This window comes from Anabrus simplex, chromosome 5 (genome assembly GCF_040414725.1).
Source record: "Anabrus simplex isolate iqAnaSimp1 chromosome 5, ASM4041472v1, whole genome shotgun sequence".
NCBI classification, from domain to species: domain Eukaryota; kingdom Metazoa; phylum Arthropoda; class Insecta; order Orthoptera; family Tettigoniidae; genus Anabrus; species Anabrus simplex.
The window spans coordinates 10,058,607-10,078,667 of NC_090269.1; positions in this window are offsets into that span (position 1 = coordinate 10,058,607).

Sequence of the window (20,061 nt, forward strand, 5' to 3'; positions counted from 1 at the left end):
ATTCGAAAACAATGTACAATTCCAATAAGAAGTAGGTGCAGTAACAATCAAACGAGCTCTCTCTGCACAGTGGACTAAGCTTATCAGTTGAGCGGTTTGTTATTTTCAAACTTTATTGGAAAAGTTTTTGATTTAATTTCGTTCAGTTATTATTATTACTTTTTTTGCAGTAATGGAATAATTTATTATTACTGAGATTTCTGTATCGGCTGCAGAGTATAGTTCTGTAGTTACTGAAAAATGAAACGAATTAAAGTGGTATAAGTCCATGAACCGGCCGGTCATCAGTGTGACGATATTGGGAGGTCGAGATTTACAATAATGAATAATCCGTATGTTTGTATAACCTGACAATATATTACATTATTTCTACCTGCTGTAATTAAATGCATATTATTTATTCATAGGTTTTACACTTTATGAGGGGTCCGAATTTTTATTTTAGCAGGTGGGCCCGAATGATGTACGTTACGCCCCTCCCTGGTGTCCTTTCCCGGCAATTTCTGTTCCGTACCAGTTTTGTGTTACATTATTTTGTCATTGTGCCTGCACCGGGCGAGTTGGGCATGCGGTCAGGAGCGCGCAGCTGTGAGCTTGCATCCGGGAGTTCGTGGGTTCGAACCCCATTATCGGCAGCCCTGAAGATGGTTTTCCGTGGTTTCTAATTTTCACACCAGGCAAATGCTGGGGGTGTACCTTATTTAAGGCCACGGCCGCTTCCTTACCACTCCTAGCACTTTCCTATCCCATCGTCGCCATAAGACCTATCTGTGTCGGTGCGACGGAAAGCAACTAGCATTGTGTATGAGCATTGTCAGAGATTTATTTCATTCTACGTGTGCAGCGAATCGTTTTAATTATCCGTTTAATTTCCAGGGTTGGTTTTTCCCTCGGATTCAGCGAGGGATCCCATCTCCACCGCCTCAAGAGCAATGTCCTGGAGCGTGAGACTTTGGGTCGGGGATACAACTTGGGAGGAGGACCAGTACCTCGCCCAGGTGGCCTTACCTGCTATTCTGAACAGAGGCCTTGTAGTGGATGGGAGGATTGAAAGGAATATACAAAGTAGAGGAAAGGTAGCGGCCGTAACATTAAGTCAGGTACCATCTCAGCATTTGTCTCGAGGAGAAGTGGTAAAACACGGAAAACAACTTTCAGGATGGCTGGGGTGGGAATCGAACCCTCCTCTACTCAGTTGATCTCCCGAGGCTGAGTGGACCCCGTTCCAGTCCTCGTACCACTTCTCAAATTTCGTGGTGGAGCTGGGAATCGAACCCGGACCTCCGGGGGGTGGCAGCTAATCACGCTAACCGCTACACCATAATAAGCTTCCTGTTAGTTTGCTCATTGCTATTGTATCAGTTGAAGATTACTGTTAGGTTAGTAGTGATGGTCATTATGCTCTGTGGTTCCCAGCATTTAAATATTCCGTGCCGCGTCAAATATCCCCGTCCTAATTTCGTGATTTTCATCTGCGTAACCTACTAATCGTAGGCAGCTTTTGAGGAAAGGCAATACGACATATTTGAACTTATAACTGAGCTTTTATTCTCGCTCTAAGCGTTTACATTTTTTATTTCATGTTATCATGTGCACTCGAATATTACGAATATACCAGGTGGCCCGTCAACGTCGCACTAGTGTCCCGCATGCACAAATGATGAATGGGATGTCTAATAACTAATTTTCACAGGGGTATTCCTGCCTGCAGGCAGCTTACGCCAGAATACGAAGAGATAACAACAGGACGGCCGCTCGCTAAATGTTCCTCCTCCTTACGTTAGTAAGCTTAGTAGCAGGCTGGTATTTGGTACAGTCGCACTACAGTAGCTTTCAAAATATCGAGAACGGCTGTTGTGCTCAGCAACAATGAACACAGATACATCATTTTAATATGTGGAGAATCTGGTCGGAATGTAGCCGAAGCTCGCAGACGGTCAAGTAGCCACCACGTATTTTATCAAACAGAGTTGCAAAACCACACAACAAGCAACTGTTTGGTTGGGTGGAATGTCTGTACGTGTATAAATTAATGAGAATGAGTTATTAAACTTTATTTTCTGCGTCTTTGGTGTATTTATATATGCACCCTGTTACAGAACGTGTGTTGTACAATCACTGCTAATTGTTTCACACCCGAAATACAGACGTTGTGGCGCTCGTATGTAACCCATTCATCATTACTGCATGCGGGACACTTATACGTAGAAAGTACAGGGCTGAAGGCACACCTGGAACAATAAAGCTTTAGACAATGAATCATAACTAAATAAAACAAACAAACAAACAAACAAACAAACAAACAAACAAACAAACAAACAAACAAACAAACAAACAAACAAACAAACGGGAGTCCGTAAGTGGGGTGTAGAGTTGCCTATTCTTGGCAACATTGTTTGGTTGTGCTTGTTTATTTTCTGTAGTTTTGTGCTTTGCCACTCAATTGTCAGGCTTAAACTCGGGAAAAAAAGAGTACAGCTCGAATAGCTCTGGTATGGGCGAGTTTCAAATGAATAGGGAAAGAGATGGCCGTGGCATGGATTTGAACTGAAAACTAGTAGACAATTTAACGTCGCACTAACACATTCAAGGCTTCGGCGGCGTAAGGAAGTGAAAGGGCATTGCGAAGGTAGCGACCGTGGAACAGCCCCAGCATTTGTCTGGTGTGAAAATGGTAAAACACGGAAAACCATTTTCAGGGCTGCCGGCGGTGGGATTCGATCCCACCACCTCGCGGATGCAATTTCACAGCTACCCGACCCAAATCGCTCGGTCATTTAAAACTCTTTGAGGCTGAGTACAACGGAGTCTAGTCCCTAAAATCCCCTGGGAAAACCGTAAGAGCAGTTAGTGGGACGTAAAGCCAACAACATCATTATTATTATTATTGTTATTATTATTATCATTATGATGATGATGATTATTATTATTATTATTACTATTATGATTATTATTATTATTACGGAGATCTCCGTGGTAGTTAGAGGTGAAAGAAGGTGCGGGCTGGAATAGGTCTCAACTACAAAAGTTCGAATTAAAATTTCAACAAGGTTATATTTTCAAAACTTAACAAAGGTAACATAAAATTTTGAGCGTACACCAAATAACAACAGTTAAATCAGGTACACAGCAACTTTACAAATTCTGGGCTATAAGCCCCAAACTCTGAGCTCCCAGCTCACACCCACAATTTAACAAAGGGCAGAAAACCCCTTCATTACAGGGAGCTCTTGCTCCCGCTTAATAATGTCAGGCCTCCTAGAGGCACCTTCCAAAATACCAGAAAGAGCTGACCTGCTCTCGATTTTTACAAGCCTTATCAAAGGCCACAACAACCCTTACTCCTAACTGCCCTCAAGGCACACATATAGTGAAACAGGGGTATCTAATACCCAACCTACAGGGCCTTTGCATGAAGAAAACAAAACATCAGGTTGAGTTACTGGCCCAAAGTACAGAAAGAACTGGAGGCGTAAACTTACACTCCACAATACACCTTTAAAACCTAAGTGGCTCTAGGCCGATACACAGGGGCTAGTCCCAAGCTAGGGAGGTGACCCGTGTGAGAAAACTTTAATACATTAAGGAAAAGAAGAAACGGTTATAAAAACGTGGTCACCTCAATTTCAAAATGAAGGGGAGTTCGACAGGGTAAAGCACTCTCTATCCCCGCTTTACAGTGAAAGAGATTTGTAGTTTTCACATAGACAGAAGAGGAATTTACATTTTAAAGTGGTAGGTCACATATTAAATGTTTCGAACCCTCCTCGAGAGTTAAACTGCTGAGCTAGCAAGAAATAAAGATGCTAAAAGGCCATTACCTTGTTGAAGATCTGCTGTCTGAAGAACGAGGCGCTTCCCGCCCCCTGCTACATATTCACACACTGAGATGTTATACTAGTGGCCAGGAGACAGGAAAATCAGCAGTTTTTATACCCTCGCGGAAAATTCGAGACCTTTCAAGAATGAGTAGACACACCCCCTCAACTTTATTGGATAGCTTAGAGCTACATATCCATATCGAAAAAGACATACACTATTGGTCAAAAATTAATTAAATCAATTCGGGATTGGCTGAGTTCAAAACTGGCGGACAGAAAGATTAATATTGCCAACCCAAAAAATAAAAGAACAAAATTTAGTAAAGACAACAACTTTTGAATACAAAATTTCTTCAAGAAAGTTCATTCCTTCGCACCAGAGTGCGTAATCATAGTTTTTAGTAGAGACATCTGTTAGAGAATGTCCACATTTCTTGCTCACTGAAAAACAAAAGTAAATAAAAAACACTCAGTGACATCTTCTGATAAACCGTACAGTTAGTTCGGTTTTTAAAGTTCAGGGTTTCTCCTGTAGAGTAGATTAAATTGGTGCAAGATTTGAACTTGCGTAGTAGTGGTGTACCTCCCGGTACAATTATTATTATTATTATTATTATTATTATTATTATTATTATTATTATTATTATTATTATTATTATTATTATTATTATTATTATAAAATTCCCTGCCCATACAACGGATTAACGTCCTTGCCCTGCCAAAGCGGCTGTTGCCTAAACAAGTGGCCTGCATGTATTGGCATTCCACATGGTCAGAGTACCGATATTTTCAACTTTCATGACCGGGTCCACTGCTTCTCATATCAGACAGCTCTCATAAGGCTGAATTAATCCCATTCTAGTCCTCAGTCCAAGATTAAAATGTTTTCACGAGCCGGAAATCGAACTCGGTACCTTCGGGTAAGAGGCTGACTGTCGTCTTTCACAGCTGTATTAAAGTCGTGCCAGAACTGAGAATAGAACTCAAGAATATCGGACGAGAAGTGACTACGTTACAACTAAACCACGGAGATAGACAATATTATGTCCACCTTCCAGGTTCAATAACTTGCATTTAGTCCCATTAGAATTATGATGATAATAATAATAATAATCATAATAAATCCGAACACTTGCAAATCATCGAGCAAGTGGCCGTAGGGTTTGGGTTACGTAGCTATGAGCTTGCATTCCGGAGACAGTAGGTTCGAATCCCACCATAGTCAACCCTGAAGACGGTTTTCTATAATTTCTCATTTTCATACCAGACAAATGCTGGGCTGAACCGTAATTAAGGCCATACAGCCGAATAAGGGCCTTATCCTGCCAAACTGGCTTATGCCTAAACAAGTGGCCTGCATGTATTGGAATTCTACATGGTCCTAGCTGCCAGGAAGAATGGTTCTGGCGGTAGAAGCACTGGCCTTCTAAGTCCAAGGTCACAGGTTCGATTTCGGATCAGTCCGGTGATATTTGAAGGTGATCAAATACGTCAGCCTTGTGTGGGTAGATTTACTGGCACGTAAAAGGACCTCATGCACCACAACATTCCAGCATCTCAGCGTGTCCGAAAACTTAAAATTAGTTAGTGGGGCGTAAAACCGAAACATTTTTACATATTAGCGTTTTGGGTTTATGCGAGAGAAGTGAACCGCAACTGCGCAAATGAAAAAAAACCCCACACTTCTCTGTTTGCGAAAATCGATCATGGCCATCCATCAACGGCTGCTGATATCAGATGGCCACGAGACATAGCCTGCACGGTTGCTAGGTAACATTATCTGGCCATCCACACCTTACATCACAACCATCGTCTGTGAGACTTAGAGCAAAACAAAACAAAAACCTTACAAATCAAAATCACTCTCCTATTAGGCCAAATTCCGGCATTGCAGTACTGTAATCAAATCTGAATGCTTATATGCAGCTGACTCAATGCCAGTAAGGCACTCTCAGACCTAGAAAAGAAAGAAAGTTCCTTGGAAATATTTTTGCACCCAGGAAACCAACAGATGTATTTACCTTCCGCTTACGATCAAACCAAGAACTGTACCACATTGAAGAAAAGTAGATTGGCTTTCTGTGGACATATTAAAAGAATGGAACCAGAAAGGCCCGCCAAGAGGATTCTCACCTGCCAGGAGAACAGGAAGTCCATCGGGATCGACAAAAGTGTGAAAACAGAGCAGAAGACGTGGAAAACAGGGAAGGGAGGAGAAAGAGAACAGAATATTCTCGGCATAAGAATGAGCACGAGTAAGCCAACGGATGAAGGAGAACTGGCGAAAGAGGAGAGAGATAGTGAATTTGAGAAAATGATGGAAGTTGCGTAATCACAACACATAGGTGGTTAAAATGATGATGATGATGATGATAATAATAATAATAATCATAAAAATTGTTCCGGGGATTTAGTGGACCAAATGCAAAGTAAGCAAAGTCTTCTCCGCACAGGCCATGAAGGCCCTTGGAGGGGTGGAAGGTAAAGTGTTCCACTATCCGTAACCTCGGCTCTTGATGGGGTAGAGGGGATAGTTCTATGCCCGGCCGCCTTTGCTCCCAGGAATTAATCTGTTACTCATTTTTTGTGTAGGCTGAGTGAACCTCAGGGCCATATGCACCGCCGAAAGTGGACATCTCATTTCTTAAATTTTACGACTCCCTGATGGGGATTCGAATCCACGTCCTTCCGGGCGAACCGAGCACGCCTTTACCGCCGCGGCCAGGCAGCCCCTATTTAGAGGACCAGAGAGGTGTAATAAGGTGCTAGTGTGAATGGGTGGACGGAGAAAAGATGAGAGCATAACGTAAAACACTAAATTTTGCATTTTATTCCTTTCCTTTTTGTTTGTTTTTAAAATTTGATAGACAATATAAAAAAATAGCTCGAATAATAGTTAAAGAGCTCGTCAGCTCAAATAACAAGGGCGGACTATAAATCCAACAATCAGGTACAATAGAGAAAATTATCGGCACAATAGTTTACAAAGGAATGAGCATTGTAGACCTAAAGGTACATTATTTCAAAGAGTAGTTTTGCTCCACTCACATCCTAGAAGACTGAGTTCCAAAATTTTATGAAAGTCCAGTCTCTCAGAGGCACAAGTTTCTTGCCACATCAATCAATCAATCAATCAATCAATCAATCAATCAATCAATCAATCAATCAATCAATCAATCAATCAATCAATCAATCAATCAATCAATCAATCAATCAATCAATCAATCAATCAATCAATCAATCAATCAATCAATCAATCAATCAATCAATCAATCAATCAATCAATCAATCAATCAATCAATCAATCAATCAATCAATCAATCAATACTGATCTGCATTTAGGGCAGTCGCCCAGGTGGCAGATTCCCTATTTGTTGTTTTCCTAGCCTTTTCCTAAATGATTTCAAAGAAATTGGAAATTTATCGCACATCTCCCTTGGTAAGTTATTCCAATCCCTAACTCCCCTTCCTATAAACGAATATTTGCCCAATTTGTCCTCTTGAATTCCAACTTTATCTTCATATTGTGATCTTTCCTACTTTTAAAGACACCGTCCAAACTTATTCGTCTACTGATGTCCTCGCACGCCATCTCTCCACTGACAGCTCGGAACATACCACTTAGTCGAGCAGCTCGTCTCCTTTGTCCCAAGTCTTCTCAGCCCAAATTTTGCAACATTTTTGTAACGCTACTCTTTTGTCGGAAAAGGCCCAGAACAAATCGAGCTGCTTTTCTTTGGATTTTTTCCAGTTCGTGAATCAGGTAATCCTGGTAAGGGTCCCATACACTGGAACCATACTCAAGTTGGGGTCTTACCAGAGACAAATATGCACTCTCCTTTACATCCTTACTACAACCCCTAAATACCCTCATAACCATGTGCAGAGATCTGTACCCTTTATTTACAATCATATTTATGTGATTACCCCAATGAAGATCTTTCCTTATATTAATACCTAGGTATTTACAATGATTCCCAAAGGGAACTTTCACCCCATCAATGCGGTAATTAAAACTGAGAGGAATTTTCCTATTTGTGAAACTCACAACCTGACTTTTAACCCCGTTTATCAACATACCATCACAACATTATTGAGGTCATTTTGCAGTTGCTCACAATCTTGTAACTTATTTGTTACTCTGTACAGAATAACATCATCATTTACTGTCATATTTATTACACACTCGTCTATAAACAATGATAATTGAAACAGGGGCAACGATTACCCATTCTAAATGGCCAAAATGTACGAAATAAAAGGTTTAAGCGGATCGGTCATGAACAAAATGCTAGGAGGCGAAACATTTGCACTCCTTTTAAATGACACTTCAAATCCTACATGGGCTTATAGCCCAAAGTTGCAGAGGCTCAGCCTATACTACAGAGAGGTGACTAGATGCATGGTTTGAAGAGTTTAGAGTTTTAGGAAATCATAGTCACCCCCATACGATGTTGAATAGAGGCTGAACACTTTATATTTCCTAAGTTATATATTTCCCAGCAGAGATTTGAACAAAGTCTTCAGACTTGCCTGAAAATTTATATTTAAAAGGTGATATTAAACTGACATTAAACTTTAGAATTTATTTTATATTAAGAAAGAAGTTTGAAACCTTCCACTCAAGTCAATTGCCTTGTGCTATCAGATGGGTCTGAGTTGCTGGCCGTACACACCCTGAGACCGGAGCGATGAAGATGACGGGAGCACCGTGAGCCTCTATTAGGCTCTAAGTTCTTCTTTCCACGACTGGATGGTGTAGTTTGGTGGCCGGTGTTGTTGAAGATCCATACCTGGCCAGAATGTGACCTGCGCCCTTGGGGGCGACTTCTCGAAGAGGACCTCTAACTCGTGGCGGAGTCCAAGGATGTCTTGAGGTGATGTAGGCGAGGCAAGTTTCTGATGTGTGGTGACCCATCCAAATGGTGACCACGCCCGATATTGCTTCACTTCCAGATTGTTGGCGCATCTATTCCAGTGCTTCGGACGAGAATTAGGGAGTACTTTAGGAAGTCATCTTGATGTTGCTGGGTGAAGGTCGGGTAATGCTTCAGGGCAGGGTCTTGTCGTGTGGGAGTGAGGTGAGCTAGCTGAGGATTAGCTGTCTGCTTGGCATGGAAGAGGGGGGGGGGGGGGAGGTGTCTAGCTGGGCAAGGAGGTGTGCTCTTGGGTATGGGGGCCGGTGGTGAGACAAGAATATTTAATAAGTGGGGAGGAGTGGTGCGACTGTTAAGTTGTTGTGCTCGTCTGTAGGATGATAATACGGCCCTAAAGCACCTAGCTTTTACAACAACTCATACGGGAAAATTCTAGAACTCTCTTGAAATAGGCCGAATGCCTGTACACACGCCAAATTTTAATTGGCTAGATACACATACACAAACATTTCTGATTGGTTAACAACTTAATGAAGAAGGAAGCCGTAGTAGTGCTGACAACCGCAGCACTTAAAAACTATCTACAAACACTTAAGGTTTAAAAACCTAGAAAAGTGAACATTCTCATAAAATTTAACTGTCCTTCCTCCCGCCAGGGGAGGCACATAGGTCAATAATAGACATATCTAAAGATTAAAGGTCCAAATATCTTCAGATACATAGTTTAGATTTCGCAGCACAGATGACCTTCTAGAAGACGAGCAGTTCAAATGAACGGAGAAGGTGTACCTCCGGTACAACAACAATAATAATAATAATAATAATAATAATAATAATAATAATAATAATAATAATAATTTATGGCTTATGATTCAGAATAATAGAATTTGTCACATAAACATTTTTCATGGGCGGGGGTCATCTGAAAATTGCGTTACGAAAGTTAAAGTGACGGAAGTGTAACCATAGCAACCGTGCAGGCTGTGATGTAAAGTATGGACGGATGGTCAGACAATGATACCTAGCAACCGTGCAGGCGTTGATGTAAGGTATAGATGGATGGTCAGTGTTACCTAGCAACCGTGCAGGCGTTGATGTAAGGTATAGATGGATGGTCAGACAATGATACCTAGCAACCGTGCAGGCGTTGATGTAAGGTATAGATGGATGGTCAATGTTACCTAGCAACCGTGCAGGCGTTGATGTAAGGTATAGATGGATGGTCAATGTTACCTAGCAACCGTGCAGGCGTTGATGTAAGGTACGGATGGATGGTCAGACAATGATACCTAGCAACCGTGCAGGCGTTGATGTAAGGTATAGATGGATGGTCAATGTTACCTAGCAACCGTGCAGGCAGTGATGTAAGGTACGGATGGATGGTCAGACAATGATACCTAGCAACCGTGCAGGCGTTGATGTAAGGTATAGATGGATGGTCAATGTTACCTAGCAACCGTGCAGGCGTTGATGTAAGGTATAGATGGATGGTCAATGTTACCTAGCAACCGTGCAGGCGTTGTTGTAAGGTATAGATGGATGGTCAGACAATGATACCTAGCAACCGTGCAGGCGTTGATGTAAGGTATAGATGGATGGTCAATGTTACCTAGCAACCGTGCAGGCGTTGTTGTAAGGTATAGATGGATGGTCAGACAATGATACCTAGCAACCGTGCAGGCGTTGATGTAAGGTATAGATGGATGGTCAATGTTACCTAGCAACCGTGCAGGCGTTGTTGTAAGGTATAGATGGATGGTCAGACAATGATACCTAGCAACCGTGCAGGCGTTGATGTAAGGTATAGATGGATGGTCAGACAATGATACCTAGCAACCGTGCAGGCGTTGTTGTAAGGTATAGATGGATGGTCAATGTTACCTAGCAACCGTGCAGGCGTTGATGTAAGGTATAGATGGATGGTCAATGTTACCTAGCAACCGTGCAGGCGTTGATGTAAGGTATAGATGGATGGTCAGACAATGATACCTAGCAACCGTGCAGGCGTTGTTGTAAGGTATAGATGGATGGTCAATGTTACCTAGCAACCGTGCAGGCGTTGATGTAAGGTATAGATGGATGGTCAATGTTACCTAGCAAACATGCACGTGGTGTTTCATGGCTGGTGGCCATCTGAAGTTAGCAGCCGTTGATGGATGGCCATAATCGAGAGACTCTTATGATCATTTGATTTCCGCAAAGGGAGAGGTGTGTTTTTTATTAGAGTAGTTGCTGTTTACTTCTCTCGCATAAACCCAAAAGGCTAATATGTAAAAGTGTTTTAAGTTTTACGCTCCACTAACTACTTTTACGGTTTTCGGAGGCGCTGAAGTGCTGGAATTTTGTCCCTCAGAAGTTATTTTTACGTGCCAGTAAATCTACCCACACAAGGCTGACGTATTTGATCGCCTGCAAATATCACCGGACTCAGCCAGGATCGAACCTGTGACCTTGGGCTTAGAAGGCCAGCGCTTCTACCGCCTGAGACACTCACCTTGCCAGCTAATATAATAATAATAATAATAATAATAATAATAATAATAATAATAATAATAATATATATACATCAACATCTAATCGCTCAATAGAATAGTTAAATACTCGCTAGCAGAAAGTGTTAAACGAGTCAGAAAGGTATATGCCAATGCGACCAGTGCTACCACAAATAATGGAAAAGAAGCAAGAAGGTACCATCTTGATCTCCGTCATAATCAGACTAATATATCGATATGTCGATTACGAAATAAAATGCAATTAATGAACATGTTTATATTCAACCATGAGATAGTCATACCTTTATCAGCTTACGGCGAGCGGTCTTGGACATTCACTTCGCTGTTCATGCATAATTTACAACTTGATAGCTTCAAGGTGACCTTGAAGGTCCAGTTGATCCACGGCCACTTCCGTTCCGAGGACTGCTGTTTCCAATTCGGTCAAGGGCAGAACAGTTCTTATGATGCGAGGAAAAATAAACAAGCAGTGATGAATGTTAGTGTAATTCATATGACAGTGGACGGTTCTTTAGACTCTGCACGAAAAATGAAGTGATTGTTAACATAAATAACGTTTCTACAGGTAAATTTTTACGCTTGGGTTCCTGGCAGTAGGCTGCGAAGACAAATTACTTTCTGATTATATGGATTGGGCACGGTTGGCATTTGCATCAATATGACCGTAAGCTCTGAGTTTTACGTCATAAGGTATGGTAAACAGAATGAACCCGAACTCCACCAACAAACTTTCGGAGGTTTTTCAGGGATGCCTTCTGAATATATTGGTATAAGAGACCCGTGGTCTCCGGTGGTCCCTTATGGAATAATATTGTAATTAGAATTTATTGTAGTTTTCTACCCCAATTATCCTTCTTTCTGTGAAAATACCTTCATATCAGTGAAAAAGACTGTGATATGCAATAACCAAAACGTACCGTCTCCGTAGCACTATCGTTGGAGGTCCGGGTTCGATTTCCGGTAATGCCAGAGATTAAAAAATTGCAGGACTGGTATGTGGTTAGAATGGTGCATGCAGATTACTTCCATTTGAGGTGTGCCTGAAACGAGTTTAATCCGGCTCCATAGCTAAATGGTTAACGTGCTGGCCTTTGGTCCAAGGGTCCTGAGTTCGATTCCCGACCAGTTAGGGATTTTAATCTTAATTGGTTAATTCCGATGTATCCGGGACTGGGTGTGTGTGCATTATTCACCATTAAAATTCATCTTCGATAGAGCCCAATCCTCACAGGCGCGCAGGTCGCCTATACGTCGTCGACTCGAAAGACCTGCACCAGGCCCCTTCGGAGGCCACACGCCATTTATTTACCAAAACATAAACCATAAAACACAGAGTAATGCAAAGCCTGTAATATGCAATAACCAAAATGTACAAGTCGAAACACAGAGTAATGCAAAGCCTGTAATATGCAATAAGCAATAAGCAAGAGGCACGAGTAATGCGACGAAACACGTACGCTTTTGTCACAGTGTGTTCTGACAGTGTACTGTACAGTACAGTACGTAACAAATGCAGAACTGTTCCGTACAGTTATTGTTCAAAGTGCCAAACACCATCATCACGGCATTGTTGGCTTCCAGCACGTTAAAGAACTTATGTGGGACCAAATTCCGACATCACGGCGTTTGTTAAGAACTAGCATTTATTTATTTTCATTGCAGTACAGGTACAAGCTAACTGGGCAACAAGCCGAATAAAATGCAATTACTGTGCAACGAGCCACCGGAACCACAGGTCTCTTAAACTCAGAAGATAACCCTGAGCAACCTTCGAAAGTTTGTCGGTGGAGTCCGGCTTCATCCTGTATAGATAAAGAACCTGGTGGTTTAACGTCGCACTGGGACATAGGAGGCTTTCGAGAACGCAAGGAAGGGATAGGGCTAGGATTGGGAAGGCAGCGGCAGGGTGGCCTTCATCAAGGTACAGCCCAAACATTTGGCTAGTGTGAAAATAAGGAAACACCGAGAACCATCTTCGGGACTGTCGACAGTGGCATTCGAACCCACCATCTTCCGATAGCAAGCTTGTAGCTAAGCGACCCGAACCTCATAAACTCTCCATCCAAGTCATTTGGACGTTACCTCCCACTTGCACTGAACTGCGGTGAGAAGTTAGCGATAAAATCACTGACAGAAAAGGAACTTGGCACATTTTTATGTTCAGCCACTGAGCTATCCTGCACGCTGTTTGCGTGAGTAGGTAGGCGGGTTCTCGAGGAGTCACAGCTTAGCATAGAGGCCAAGGTCAATGGCTTCACTCTCATCCGTCCCGCTGAGAGTAAGGTGACCAAATCTAAATTTTCAAATGGAGGAGAGAATCTTCCTAAGATTTGAGGACAAAGTGAATTTTAATTTTTAAATACACAGTTTAGTATTACATGACTTATTATTTTTATGTTGGCAAAGATTCTGAAGTTTTAGCTATTTTTTGCTGATACTTACGGACTGCACCCACTTTTAACAAAAAAAAAAAATATATGAACTGCTTACTTGCAAAATAATGATTGTAAAACTCTCCACATGGCATGACTTTTTTTTCCTATTTGCTTTACGTCGCACCGACGCAGATAGGTCTTATGGCGACGATGGGATAGGAAAGCCCTAGGAGTGGGAAGGAAGCGGCCTTAATTAAGGTACACCTCCAGCATTTGCCTAGTGTGAAAATGGAAAACCACAGAAAACCATCTTCAGGTCTGCCGACAGTGGGGTTCGAACCCACTATCTCCCGGATGCGACCCTAACCGCACGGCCAACTCGCGCGGTTGGCATGTTTGTAAAGTTATACAAGCGCGTTCTTTCTTCTGACCACCGTGTATCAACCAGGGAAAACACTCTGCAATAGCGAAATAAAACTGGCACTAGATGTCAGGACTACATTCAAAAAACTTACATCACTTCTTATCTAATGTTGTATGTTTATTCATTTTGGAACTCCTAATGTAATTCTGAACATTGCAAAACTGGTCAAAAAATTAATCTAGAATCATCCGTCTTCACACCTTTAGATTGCAAATACTCGAGACAAGAAAAAGCATCTTCAAATAATGTATTTCATACTATGAAGCTTCATCCGATAGAAACACTTCAATTCTTCCCTCATAGGGTTACTCCACTTTATTAGATATTTAATGAACATTTAATAAAAGCCGCAATGCATTCTTTTTCGAAGCCATATTCGATGAGGGATTTCAGAAACTGTTTGGCTTTAAGAGGCATACATTTATTTTAAATCCTATCATACAAGTTTACTTTGGTGAATACCCGTCTTTGTTCATCTGAAAGTCAGGGTAGGGAGGAGGCGCACCGACTTCGGGTAATTATTGGGGAGGGGGCGTGATTAACATGAATACAGGCTTGTGAAATGAGGAACAACTATTTATGCAAACGTTCCTATATAATAACAACATTCACAACAGAGCTTGTTTCTCAAATACATTTTTGAACGAGTCTTATATAAGGAGTTTTCAGTAATATTCACAAGTAAACAGAAAAGTAGAACTTGATTCATAAATATTTTAGAGGAATATATTTTTTTTTAATGTACGAAGCTATCAATATCATAAGTAAAAGAATAGAACTTGACGTACTGTTACAGTATATGGTACGGAATGTGAGAAGCCCCATCACCAGCAGTACCGCCTGAACAGAAATGTAGTTCTCTGCCCGCTTTCTAATCTCGTTTTTTGATATCTACAACCTTCTCCAAATTTAATGCTTAAGACTACCACACTCCACGTTGTAAGGGGAGGAGAAATTTTTGGGGGGCAACATGGAACTATTGGGGGGGGGTGAGCAGAAAATGCCTCGCCCCACTCCAAATTCGGCACCACTCGTAGGGAAGGAGATCATGGATGGATTGGTGAAACTTGCGATTGCAATGCAAGATTTCATCACTGACGAAATCAGAACGCATGCGCATCGAATAACCAAGTGAGTGAATGACATATTCTGACAGGGTATCACACTAACGAGGGTGTAAATAAAGGATACAAATCTCTTCACATGGTAATGGGGGTCTTTAAGGTCGTGTAAGTCTCTAGTAATACCCGATTTAGAGTATGCTTCAGGACCCGCACCAAGAATACCTGATGTGGGAACTGGAAAAGATCCAAAGGAAAACAGCACAGTTTGTTCTGGGTGATTTCCGTCAAAAGAGTAGTGTAACGGAAATGTTGAAAACTTTGGACTGAGAAGACTAGGGAATAAGGAGACGAGCTGCTAGACTAAGCGGTATGTTCTGAGCGGTCATTGGAGATATGGCACGGAATGACAGTAGGAGAATTAGCTTGAGTGAAGTTATTAAAAGTCTTCATAATATGAAGACAAAGTTGGAATAAGTGGAAAAATTGGGACCAATATTCATTTTTAGGACGAAATGTTCGATAAATTTCCAGTTCTTTGAAAACATTTAAGACAAGTCTAGGGAATCTGCCACCTGAGCGACAGCCCTGAATGCAGCTAATTTATGATTGATTGAGTGTTCGAAGAAACCTAAGTAAGAAACTCAGCAATAAATCGTATGGTAGGGCTTCAGTTTTCATACCATGCGATAGAGCTGGGTTTGTCTCTGAGGCCCCCTGAGCATGTCGAAGGTACCCCTAGCCACATTTAGTAAACAGAAAACATGATACCATGCTTGATTTTATTCGTATAATTTAGGAGTAAGATTCACTTTCTTTGAAAGTTTAATTTAGCTTCCTTTACATAAATATACTTTATACATGCACACAAATTATAAAACAATGTGACACTTGGCTAATAATTACAACAGTCTGGAAACCTCCTGGAGAAAATTCACTTGTTGCGGTTGTTGGATCAATAGGAAGAGTGGTGCTGTTTTCTAAAGATCAAGCCTTTTACAAGTGTAGTCACTCGAACTGAAGATCAGCCTCCACATTAGCTCTGTTTCTGTACTTCATTTTCATTTGTATTAGAGCAGAAAAGGTAGCCTACACTCACACAGGCACGTTGCCATGAAAGTCATTAAATCAGTATTTCTATTCTAGAAACTGTAGGGTGTATCACGGACCCAAAAGTCGATCAGAGACGTGGAGTTGTGATACATTCATGGAACTTCCTGGAGCTAACCGAGCCATTCCATCTGATTCTCCACCCAATATCGTACTTCAATTTATTTTTCACTTCCTCTGTGCCAAGATATCTCGGCTAGTTGATCTTCCTCAAGGGAGGGCACTTCATGTTCAGTTTCAAAGAAGGGATTTCTGATGCACGAGATTTTCTCAAGCAGAGACGAAAAATATGGTCTGAGTGTGGGTACTAGCAATTACATCACTTACACTGCCTTGTGCCATCTATCGGCCAAGTTAACAGTTACATATACTGTATGTAAGTTATACAACAGTGAAGACATACTCGCTAAATAGAGTACAATGGCCCATGAATTGTGTGTGTACAATAACATTTCTCTCTTCAAATACTGTACTTACAACTTATTGCGGACCCCTGGATTATCGGTCGCGGACTGCGGTGGAGGAAGCCGAACGGGCGAACAGCCTATGTCTGCACACGATGAAGCCATATCACTAATTATTCTAGAGAACGGATTTTAAGGGACGGTAACTATGCAAATATATGTAACTTTTCTCTTTACGGATCAATCAGAATATATATTTTGGGGCAGAAAATGAAGCGATATAATTGTACTACCTCGCACATTTTTGTAACATGAACCCACTTATACCCATTTTTTCTCTTCTTTCAAGTTTCAGCAAATTTTCCTTGAATTCTCCCTGTGTCTTTGAAAGACGGAACAGAAACTTTTTTTTTTTTTTTTTTTGCTCTTCTTTACCCTGCGTAAATATAGTGAAATAATGAAACAGCCGGTCTCAGATATTGGTTACTCACTATTCCTTTCTTTCTCTTCTCATTGCTGTCCCCTCTATTGTACACAATGGAATATTTATTTTTGTAATTCTCTACCGTTACTTATGTGTCGTGACTGAATTTATTTTACTGCGTCTAGATAAAAGTTCTTCTCTTCGTTTTAGTTTCAATCTTTAATTTTCCTTGTTTTATGCTTTTGTCTTTATGTTTTATTGTTAACTGTTGTGTCTCTAGAGTTATTTTGTTCGATTTTAATTTTCTTTCCCTACTTTTGTCATTAGATAATTTTTATTCGTTGTGCTTTCGCTTGTTTTTAAAAGTTTGCATTGTGCTATTCTGAGTGGCCCAGAGAGTGACTGCCCCATTAGAAAATATGCCGTGTATCTGTTGTGGCTAGCTGCGGCGTAGCTGAGCAGTCTGTCACGAACACCAGTGACGTGAAGATGGTAACTAGTCGCTAGTTAACCGACTTTGAACGTGGGATGATCACCGACGCACGGTCCATGGGTCATAGCATTGCGGAGATTACACGTAAATTCGGGTTTCGGAGGTCAACAGCGTCGAATGTGAATCTTTAATATCGCGGAGAGAATGTTGCCACCCGCGTAAGCCACCGCACGGGAAGACCACAGGTGTTTAAGGAACGGGCATTACGTCAACTCCGCAGAACTATACTGTGCGCCCGATGGGAGTCAGGAACCCATTTCTACCAGGAGTGTAAAGAGGGAACTGCACCGCATAGGCTTCACCAGCCAACGACCAATTCGTGTCCCTTTGCTGACACCTCGACACAGAGCTCAATGACGTGCATGGGCCCGCGAACATCAGCAATGGACCGTGGAACATTGACGGCGTGTGGTATGGTCCGATGAATCCCGCCTTCAGTTGTATCGAGCTGATGGGCGCATGAGAGTGTGAAGGTGTCAACAAGGTTGTGTCCAGGCGGGAGGTGGCTCATTTCTGGTCTGGGCGGTGTTCTCATGGTCGCAATTAGGCCCATTGTCCGGCTGCAGAGAACGCTGATAGGTACACATCATGTGGACATTCTTTGAGACCATCTGCATCCCATTCTGGCCCTAGAGTACTCTGATGGAGATGCCATGTCACCGCTCTGTGGTGGCACGCAAGTGGTTGGAGGAGCATTCGAGTGAAATTATGACCGTGGATTGGCCCTCCGGATCCCCCGATCTTAATCCAATCGGCCATTTATGGGATGCTGTTGATGCTGGTGTACGCTCCATGAACCCCGCACCAACTACACAAGATGCGCGGGTCCATGTCCCTCCAGAACGACTCCAACACCTTTACTCGCCTTATTGCTGTCGTTTAGAGGCCTCGAGGAGGAGCAACTCGTTATGAACATCATATTCAGTGTCTTCCCATGACTTTTGTCCACTCACTGTTTGTGTCATGTATGTGTTTACTCTACTGTGTCTTGCTATACGTTCTTCTCTTCATTTTACTTTCAATCTTTAATTTTCCTCGTTCTATTCTTTTGCCTTTGTGTTTTATTGTTAATTGTTGTGTCTCTACAATTTTTCGTTAGCTTTTAATTTTCTTCCCCTACTTTTGTCATTAGCTAATTTTTCTTCGTTGCTTTTTAATTTATTGTTTTTAGTTTGCATTATGCTACTCTGTTGTAAATATATTTTTCAGTGCGGAACTCTGAGGCTCGGTATCTCGCTGTATGAAAGGAACAGATACTTTACGGAATATATCACGTCTAACTCACAGTTCGAAAACAGTTTTACAACTACTCTAAGGCCAATAAAGTAACACAAACTAAAAACAAAATGTTTCGTTGCAATCCTTTTAGATCTCTTTCATAGTCCAATTTTCCTAAAGAGCAGTAAAATGTTGATTAGAATACATAGTTGAATGATTATTGAATGCAAACGTGGAAATGTTCGCTGAAAATAGGCCACTGAAATTTGAAATCCTCAAAATTAATAAAATACGAGTACATACAATACATAGTCACTACGCTGACAGCAACGGTACTGTGTGGCTGGTGTCACAGCGTCTCCTCTTAATGGTCACTTTCTCTTGAATGGTGCGATCAGCTATTAGAAAAACTTGACAGTGGGTTGCCTCAGGGTTCTGTTTTAGCTCCACTCCTTTTCAGTCTTTATATATATCTGTTGTGCCTGTAACCTGTTCCAAAACGTTTGACTATGCAGATGACTGGGCAATTGCTACACAGCACAGACTGGTTGAAAAAGTGACAAGACCTTAACTAATGATCTAGAAACTCTTAATGATTACTTCTGTAAATGGATATTGCATCCAAGCTCAAGCAAGACAACAGGAACATGTTTTCAACTATACAGTAAACTAGCTAACCGTGAACTACTTTTTTCTGCAAGTTGCTTTACGTCCAACCGACACAGACAGGTCTTATGGCGCCGATGGGTATAGGAAACGCCTAGGAGGGGGAAGGAAGCGATCGTTCCCTTAATTAAGATCCCTGATGTGAAAATGGGAAACCACGAAAAAAACATATTCAGGGCTGTCGACTGTGGTGTTCGAACCCACTATGCCAGAAATGAAGTATTAGCGTGCTTTTTGGTAACTGTCGGCATAAGTTCGTACGACATCTATTTCTCGGAATAATACACTGACTGACAGAGCAAATACAACACCAAGAAGGAGTGGTCAGAACTTTATGCCAATTGCAGGGTAGACTGACGTCACTGAGGTATGCTCATGATGTGAAATGCGCCGCTGTGCTGCGCACGTAGCGAACGATAAATGGGACACGGCGTTGGCGAATGGCCCACTTCGTACCGTGATTTCTCAGCCGACAGTCATTGTAGAACGTGTTGTCGTGTGCCACAGGACACGTGTATAGCAAAGAATGCCAGGCCGCCGTCAACGGAGGCATTTCCAGCAGACAGACGACTTTACGAGGGGTATGGTGATCGGGCTGAGAAGGGCAGGTTGGTCGCTTCGTCAAATCGTAGCCGATACCCATAGGGATGTGTCCACGGTGCAGCGCCTGTGGCG